The 9,978-nt window shown below is 35.2% G+C and overlaps 1 pseudogene; it reads left to right on the top strand.

Moving 5' to 3' along the window:
• Positions 1-6,728: 6,728 nt before the first annotated feature.
• Positions 6,729-7,666, top strand: LOC112832582 (olfactory receptor 6C6-like; annotated as a pseudogene).
• The last annotated feature ends 2,312 nt before the right edge of the window (positions 7,667-9,978 follow it).

The raw sequence follows: 9,978 nt of genomic DNA, 5'->3' as shown, positions 1-9,978 counted from the left end.
ATGAGTCTCTTGCAGACAGCATATTGATGGGTCTTGTTTTTTAATCCAATCTGATAGCCTGTGTCTTTTGATTGGGGCATTGAGCCCATTTACATTCAGGGTAACTATTGAAAGGTATGAATTTAGTGCCACTGTATTGCCTGTAAGGTGACTGTTACTGTATATTCTCTGTGCTCCTTTCTGATCTATGCTGCTTTTAGGCTTCCTTTTTGCTTAGAGGACCTCTTTCAATATTTCTTGTAGGGCTGGTTTTGTGTTTGCAAATTCCTTTAGTTTTTGTTTGTCCTGGAAGATTTTGATCTTTCCTTCTATTTTCAATGACAGCCTAGCAGGATATAGTATTCTTGGCTGCATATTTTTCTCATTTAGTGCTCTGGAGATATCATGCCAGTCCTTTCTGGCCTGCCAGGTCTCTGTGGATAGGTCTGTTGCCAATCTAATGTTTCTACCATTGTAGGTTACATATCTCTTCTCCCGAGCTGCTTTCAGGATTTTCTTTTTGTCTCTGGGACTCGTAAGTTTTACTATTAGATGTCGGGGTGTTGACCTATTTTTATTGATTTGGGGAGGGGTTCTCTGTGCCTTCTGGATTTTGATGCCTGTTTCCTTCCCCACATTCGGGAAGTTCTCTGCTATTATTTGCTCCAGTATACCTTCTGCCCCTCTCTCTCTTTCCTCTTCTTCTGGGATCCCAATTATTCTAATGTTGTTTCATCTTATCGTATTGCTTATCTCTCGAATTCTGCCCTCGTGATCCTGCAGTTGTTTATCTCTCTTTTTCTCAGCCTCTTTATTTTCCATCATTTGGTCTTCTATATCGCCGATTCTTCCTTCTGCCTCATTTATCCTAGCAGTTAGTGTCCCCATTTTTGATTGCACCTCATTAATAGCCTTTTTGATTTCGACTTGGTTAGATTTTAGTTCTTTTATTTCTCCAGTAAGGGTTTCTCTAATAACTTCCACACTTTTTTCAAGCCCAGCTAGTATCTTTAAAGTCATGATTCTGAAATCTAGGTCTAACATCATAGTAATGTCAGTATTGAGTAGGTCCCTGGCAGACGGTACTACCTCTTGTTCTTTTTGCTGAGGTTTTTTTTTCCTCTTGTCATTTTGTCCAGAGGAGAACAGATGAATGAGAGAACAGAATGCTAACAGGTTAACAACGTCTCCAGCAAATATACTCTATACAAATCAGAAAAGACCTGAAACCAGGGGACAAGAAAGGGAAAGGAAGAAGAGAAAAAAAAAAGGGAAAAGAAAAAGATAAAAACAAACAAAAACAGAACAAAACAAAAAAAAACAGAATATGATCAAATATGATCAGGCTAGTGCATAGATCAGTGCCACACACTAGCTTTTGGGCATATTTTGGTCTGTTAGAAGAAAGTGCCTGCTAAAATTTTAAAGGAAGGAAGACTTATATATGGTACAAAATAAGGGTTGATACAATGAAGGGATGGCAGATGATTGTAAAGATGAAAATTATAAAAGATTTTATAAAAGGAATTGGTAAGATAAGAAGTTGTTTTTAAAAAGAAAGAAGATTTAAAAAGAAAAAGAAAAAAAAATAAGGGAGAGAATGTGATCAGGGAGGAGACTAGAACAAAGCCATACACTAGTGATTTAGGGTATATTTTGATCTGTTAGAAGAAATTGTATCTCAAAATTTTAAAGAGAGAACAACTTATGCCAAAAATAAGGGTAACTACTATGAAGGGATAAAAATATGACTCTAAAAATGAAAAATAAAAACCGTTTATTTCAAAAAATGGATTGATAAGATGTTTGAAAAAGGGAAAAAGAAAAATTCAAAAAAAAGGTTAAAAAAATTAACTTTGAAAAACTAATGAATTTTGGTAAAAAAGCCATGAATTCTATGTGCTGTATTCCCCTAGCGCTGGAATTCTCCCATTCTCCTTGATCAGTAAACTTGGTCTTGGCTTGCTGGCTGTTCGTGCTGATCTTCTGGGGGAGGGGCCTGTTGCTGTGGTTCCCAAATGTCTTTGCCGGAGGCAGAATTGCCCCGCCCCTGTGAGTCCGGGCTAAGCAAGCTGCTTGGATTTGTTCTCAGGAGCTTTTGTTCCCTGCAAGCTCTCGTACAGCTTTGGAGGACCAGGGTGAAAATGGTGGCCTCCCAATCTCCGCCCAGAGGAGCTGAGAACTCGGGCCCTGCTCCTCAGTGCGCCCCCAGAGAAAAGCAGTCAGTCCTGTGTCCCCGGTCTCTGGCCGCACTCCGTGCTCACCCGGCCTGTGACCTAGCATTTCTATCTCTGGCACCCGACCCCGTATGGAGTCTCCAAACCCAGCAGATCCCTGCTGTGCGCTTCCGTGCCACTCCTCCCAGGGGAGGAAGGGGAGTCTCCCCGGCTCTGCCGCTTGTTGGGTCCCTGCTAGAGGAGCAGTGGCCTGACTGGTCCGCGGATCACAGTTTATGGCAACCCCGAGCTGAGAGCCCACACCTCGGCTCCGTCTCTGCAGCCGGCTTCCCTGCTCTGATACCCTGGAGGTCTGCTGCACTCAGGCACCCCCAGTCTTTCTGTGACCCCGAGGGTTCTGAGACCACACTGTCCCACGAGGGTTCCACTCCCCGCTTAGGCACTGGAGCGACATCCCTCAGCGGAGCCAACTTCTAAAAGGTCCGATTTTGTGCTCCGCGGCTCTAGCACTTGCCAGAAGCGGCCAGCGGAGGCCCCCTCCCCCGCCGTCTATCCTCCCGAATATCGCCTCAGATTCACTCCTCCGCACGTCCTACCTTCCAGAAAGTGGTCGTTTTTCTGTTCAGAGTGTTGTTACTCTTCCTATCTTCGATCTCCTGTTGAGTTCGTAGGTGTTCAGAATGGTTTGATCCCTATTCAGCTGAATTCCTGAGACCAGACGAAATCCAGGTCTCCTACTCCTCCGTCATCTTGCTCCCCCAGGTATCAGGTTTTAAATAACCATTGTCTAATACTTTTGAACACAATATATTGTAATGTAAGTATTCAAATTTTGCAGATAAACTCTAATATTGATTTCTTTTATTAAAAGGAAACAAACTATATCCTAATATATATCCTTGTATATAAACTATATTCTTTTGGCTTGGTGAGATTTTTTTTTTGTCTTGTTTTACATCTGATTCATTGGGCTACAGATACACCTGAAAAGGAATTCCCTCTAATCTTGTGACAACAACTTCCCCGTTTTTTCATAGTCATACATTTGTCTAATTTCACACAATCTATTTAGAATTTGCAAAACTATAGTAAACAAATGCCACTAAATTTTCTATTTCTTCTTGTTTCAGTTTTCATACTGTCAAAACTGGAAAGCTACATGCAAAGGAATGAAAGTGGACCACTTTCTTACACCAAACAAAAAATAATGGATTTTCTTACACCAAACAAAAGAAAGGATTAAAGACGTAAATGTGACACCTGAAACCATAAAAATTCTGGAAGAGAGCACAGGCAGTAATTTATCTGACATTGGCTATGGCAACATTTTTCCTGATATGTTTCCTGAGGCACAGAAGCAAAAGCAAAAATAAACTATTGGGACTTCATCAAAATAAAAAGCTTCTGCCCAGAGAAGGAAACAATCAACAAAATTAAAAGACAATCTACCAAAGGGGAGAAGATATTTGAAAATGACATATCTGATAAAGGGTTAGTATTCAAAGTATACAGAGAACTTATACAACTCAACACAAAAGAAAACGAACAATCCAATTAACAAATGGGCAGAAGTCATGAGCAGAATTTTCTCCAAAGAAGATATTCACATGGCATCAGACACATGAAGAGATGTTCAACATCACTCATCATTAAGCAAATGCAAATCAAAACTACAATAAGATATCATCTCACACCTGTCAGAATGGCTGAAATCAAGAACTAAAGAATCAATAAGTGTTGGCGTGGATGTGGAGAAAAAGGAACCCTCCTGCATTGTTGGTGGAAATGCAAACTGGTGCAGCCACTGTTGAAGGCAGTATGGAGGTTTCTTAAACAATAGAGCTACATATGATCCATTAATTCCACTACTGGGCATTTACCCAAAGAATATGAAAACAGTAATATGAAAAGATATGCACACCCCTATGCTTTTGCAGCACTATTTACAATGGCCAAAATGTAGAAGCAGCCCAAGTGTACATGATTAGATGAATGGATAAAGAAGATGTATATGTATATGTGTGTGTGTGTATATATATATAAATATATATGTATATGTGTATATATGTATATGTATATACATATATATAAAGTGAAATATGATGAAGTATTACTTAGCCATAAAAAAGAATGTAATCTAGCCATTTGAATCAACATGGATGGATCTAGAATGTATATGCTAAGCAAAATAATCAGTCAAAGGAGGACAAATAACATCTGATTTCACTCACATGTGGAATTTAAGCAACAAAACCAGTGAACAAAGAAAAAAAAAGAGACATACCAAAAAAATGACTCTTAACTATCAAGAACAAAGTTAGTGATGGGGTGGGTGAAATAGGTGAAGGAGATTAAGATCGCACTTATCTTGAAGAGCACTGTGTAATGTATAGAATTGATGAATCACTATATTGTACTCCTGAAACTAATATATCACTGTATGTAGACTATATTGGATTTAAAATTTTTTAAATGTACTTAGTGTCAATTTAAAGAAGAAGAAAAAAGAAAAAGCAAAAAAGAATTTTCAACTGGCATTCTGGAAAGTTAAGGGAAGACTAGGGAATTTTCCAAATTAAAGAAGACTAAAACATTATGGTAATTAACATGTAATTCTAAATTGTATTATTTTCTATAAGGAAAATTTTTAGTCACTGGTGAAACTTAAATAGAATTAGAGAAGTACATGTTAATAATGTATCATTATTAATGTCCTGATAATAATGGTTATATCATGCTTATCTAGTAGAATATTCTTTTTTGTTATAAACACATACTACTATATTGAATAGCAGATGGAGCATCAAATGGTGCAGAAATATAAGGTCTTCATGGTGTATTTGCTGTTTTTTTCTTTATATTTTATATTGTTTCAAAATTTAAAAAATAGCAAAATATTTAAGTACTGCCCTACACCTCCAATTTGGGGCATAGGTCACAAGTTAATGAAATCCTAACACTGATTGAGGAAGCAAGAGAGGTTTCCTTTTGGGATAAATCATCCTAATATGTAGAAATGGTCATACTGTCCCAAGGCAATGGAATATCTGAAATTCTTGTTGGCATTAAGTATAGGGTTTAAATTATTTTCTAGGTCTCTTTTGGGAGAATATCTGTTTTGTTTTGTAGTTAAAGAAATTCAGTTTTGTGCTTAAAGCAATTCACAGTTTTTATTTCCTTTCTTTTTTGTTTTGGTAGTTGTTGCTTTATTTTATATATGACTGATATTCCTGACACAAATCTCCAAGGGGCATTTCTTTTTCTTTTCTTCTTCTTCTTTTTTTTTTAATTAATCCCCTGTGTCTCTTATGAGCAAAATGATAAAACTGTGCCTTTTGTTAGTGCACAATTTGAAGCAAGAATTCTTTCTTACAAAATTTGGGTTCCTTTCATATGAGGGCTTTCCAAAATGTCTTTTTATTTAAAGCATTACATTTTCATTTAGAATTTTTATGGAGACATTTACCTTCATTTTATATATAGGAAAAGAAGACAGAAAATGAATCTTACCTGGCCTAAAAGAGGATTCTAATTATTTGTAATATCTGGGTCCCATCATTTTAATGAGTGTCAGTGGAAGTGAAAGTTATTAACAGATGCATATCTGTTTTTAGAATCCTTCTGCAGAAAAGCTTTGGAATTAACTTTCCTCTTAAATTTTTGGAATTTTTTATAATGTTGTAAGAGGGAGAATATTCATCATTTATTTTTACCCCTGTTTCCACCATATTCCCATAGGGGGAAAATTATATCAATGTATTCTAGATATGGTAAATCACTTATAATTTGCAATAAATATCTAGATCATAAATGAAAGCATTCCCACAAGTAAAAGTCAAGTAATATCCACTGATTTTTAACTGCCATATATCTCCCTGTTTTTATGTAGAATGGTCAAAACTTCATGATTAAAATGCAACTGATAGGAGAAGACTGATATATTAGAACCAAAGAAAAATAATAATTAAGTGAAATAAGATAAAGAAATAATGGGAAAGTACTGCATTGGGACAAAATAATGGTATATATCAGAATATTTCAATTGTAGAGAAAATATGTAACTGCCATTATTTTTATATTTCACACATCTGTGTTTTAATGAGCTAAGAATTTTTGAATAAACATTAAAAGTTGACATTGGTATTAATTTTCTAGATGTCACAAGAACTTTTTCAATAATTTTTTAATATAAATATAAAAAATACATTTAAGTCAAGCTTATGTTCTGCCTATTTAGAACACTGAAACAGAATTCAGCTCATTTGGAAATGATCAGCCAAAATTTAAATTATCTTTCAAGTTCAAATAGAGAAAAAGAAAAAATTTAGTAGTGTTTTTATCATAACTGTTGCTTAAATGGAACCATCAATTGCGGGCTGCCTATGTTGATCTATGCTATAATTTTAAGAATCATCTGCCTTGTTAAATTGGATCAACTTTTAACTTTTTTACATTTCTGACTATGTTATTTTTGTATTTTCTTTTTCCTCTCTGTAGCTCTTTTAAAAATTCCTCTTATTTCCACTTCTAGAGTTGTTTTCCTATGTCTACGTAATAGTACTCAAGTCTGAAATGAGGAATCAGTCAAGAGAGATTGAGTTCATTCTCCTAGGACTGACTGGTGACCCATAATTGCAAATTGTGATTTTTATATTTCTCTTTTTAAACTATGTGTTGAGTGTGATGGGGAACTTAACCAACATCCTTCTTACATTGCTAGATACCAGCCTCAAGACTCCCATGTATTTTTTTCTCCGAAATTTCTCCTTCTTGGAAGCTTCATTGACAACAGTCTGTATTCCCAGATACCCGATAAGCATCGTGACTAAAAACAAAGTAATTTCCTACAATAGTTGTGCATCTCAGTTATTCTTTTCCCTCTTATTAGGAATTACAGAATTTTACCCACGGGCCGCCATCTCTTTTGACCTTTATGTAGCGATCTGCAAACCCCTACGATACTCCATCATTATGAACAACAAAGTGTGTTACCAGCTTCTATTCAGTTCATGGACAGTTTGCTTTCTGCTTTTGTTTCCACCATTGGCCTCGGGACTGACACTGGATTTCTGTGTTTCCAGAGTAATTGATCATTTCATGTGTGACACTTCTCCTGTGCTGCAGCTTTCCTGCACTGACACTCATTTACTGGAATTGATTTCGTTTGTCTTATCTCTTGTAAATCTCATGGTCACGTTGCTGTTACTGATTCTTTCTTACACATACATTATCAAGACCATTCTAAAGATCCCCTCTGCTCAGAAAAGAACAAAGCTTTTTCTACTTGTTCTTCTCATATGATTGTAGTCTCCCTTACTTATGGTAGCTGTGTCTTCAATTACATAAAGCCAACAGCACAGGAAAGGGTGACTTTATCCAAAGGTGTAAGTGTTATATATACCTCAGTTGCCCCTTTATTAAACCCTTTCATTTACACTCTCAGAAACCAGCAAGTGAAACAAGCTTTCAAGGACACACTCCAAAAGATTTTCTCTTTTTTCAAAAAATGAAGAGGAAATTTAATTTTAAAATCTTAGAGAGAAAAGTAATTAAAAAATTTGACTCATTTTATAAGTTACCTAATCTCTTTCAATTAGGTCACCTCATAATATTTTTTTTACCTCACAACATTTTAATTTTCAGCACAATGCATCTTTTCCTTCCTACTTCTCTTTATGATCATTATTCCTTTCAGCTCTACAGTATGAGTAGTCTCTTAGGTTATCAACACAAATGTGAAATTTCTTTTCCTCTACAAAACATGGTACTGACCTCCTAAAAAAAAGATTTTAAATAGATATTCATCATAAGAATTTTATAGCATTATACAGACATCAATATAACAACATGCACTACTGGGACTCTAGAAATTTCTTCAAATGTCACTCAAATGTTTTCAACAAGGCAAGGAAAAAAGACCAGCTTCAATTCATAAAAAGCTCATATGTTCTAAAATGTAGCAGAACTGTACCTACTCAGTCTATAGACCTGAAAATTTGGAGTGAATAAGAATCAGACACCTGGTTAATTTAATTCAAACCAAAGCCAATATTCTCATCCCTAAAATGTCTTTTCAGTTTACCTGGAGTACAATACAGAGACGTGGACTATAGGCAATTCTGGGATAGGTGGTTCCTATGAGAGTTTTCTTTTTTCAAATATAAAACCCTATATGAGCAGATTTTTACATTATAAAGATTGTTATGTTAAATGTATTGTGGTTGGGTATTTGGGTTTTGGAATCAGGAAGGCAAGTTAGATGGCTAATATTTTAAACTAAATGAGTTGTTTGAGAGTTGAAATGCAATAGTGTCAATGAATCTGAAGCTCCAGGAAATGGTTCCAGAGTTATTTAGGAAAACAAAAGGAATGATTGAACATTTGGTTACATGGGATAAATGAAAAAAGATTTTAAAATTGAGTTCCATCTTCCTTGGACTTCCTTCTGCCCACTCCTGCATATACTCCGTTATATATTTAATGCTTTTAAAGATGAGAGTTACTGGTATCCTAAAAAAAAAAAAAAGGACCTACAAAGGAATCCCTGAAATATATATAGTTTGATATTAGACATAAATTGTCATCAGAGAAATATGAGTGAAGAAATCATTAAGGTATTTAATGTAACTCCTATCCATGTGGCCCTGAGAAGAAAACAATTTAAGTTCAGGTTTGTGTTCTGATTTATTTTACTATTGTAAGCCAGCACTTCTAACCATCTTCTTTTCTAAGGCAATGACAAGGGAACAAGTCATGTTACTACATTCAAGATCCTCAAAACTTTCCAATAAGCTGTTTAAAAACTACTAACCCATTATTAGATTTGGTTTGTGAGTTTTTTCTCATTCTTTGGATTGTCTTGTCAATTTCCTGATAGTGCCCTTTGGTCACAGAATTTTTAATTTTGATGAAGTCAGCTTTTTTAAAATTTTTTATTTGGTTGCCTGTGGTTTTGGTGGCTTATGTAAAAAAAAAAAAATTGCTTAATCCAAAGTTGCAAGGATGTATACTTACCATTTATTCTAAGTAATTTATAGTTTTATATCTTACATTTAGGTCTTTGTTTCTATTGAGTTAATGTGTGTATGGTTTGAGGTATAAGATTAAAATCACCATTTGCATGAAAATAGTTATCACAACATGATTTGTTGAAAAGGCTATTATTTCCCCATTGAATAACACTCTTGTTAAAAACCAATTGACCATAAGTGTACAGGTCTATTATAGACTCTCAGGTCTATTCCTTTGAGGTATTGCTCAGTTGCTATGGCAGTATCCCATTGTCCTGATCACTGTTCCTTTATATTAATTTTTTTGAAATTGGAAAGTATGACTCTTTCAGTTTTGTTCCTCTTTTTCAATGTTGTTTTGGCTATCAGGGTCCCTTGAAATTCCATATGAATTTTAGGATTAGCTGGCTCATTGATGCAAAAAGAGCAGTTGAAAATTTAATAAGGATTACATTGAATCTGTGGGTCAGGTTGGAAACTATTAACCATCTTACTTAACAATGTCAAGTCTACCATCCAATAACATGGGATGTTCTTTTATTTATTTAGGACTTCTTTAATTTTTTTTAAGTTGTGTTATTTTCTTGGTACAAGTGTTGCACTTCTATGGTTAAATTTACATAAAATAACTCCTACAGCTTAACAATAGAAAGGACCAAACACTCAACAGAATATAGGCAAAGGGCTTGTAAAAGATATACAAATAGGCAAAAGCCCTTGAAAAGATGTTCAAGAACAGTAGTATTTAGGAAAATGTAAGTCAAAACCACAATGACATACCACTTTACAACCTCTAGGATAGTTAAGTATGT

Source organism: Callorhinus ursinus, unplaced genomic scaffold, assembly GCF_003265705.2.
Source record: "Callorhinus ursinus isolate GAN/ISIS: 27379988/994484 unplaced genomic scaffold, GSC_fseal_2.0 scaffold44, whole genome shotgun sequence".
Taxonomy (NCBI): domain Eukaryota; kingdom Metazoa; phylum Chordata; class Mammalia; order Carnivora; family Otariidae; genus Callorhinus; species Callorhinus ursinus.
The sequence above is the reverse complement of the archived record's forward strand: the minus strand, read 5'-3'. Positions and strand labels throughout refer to the sequence as shown.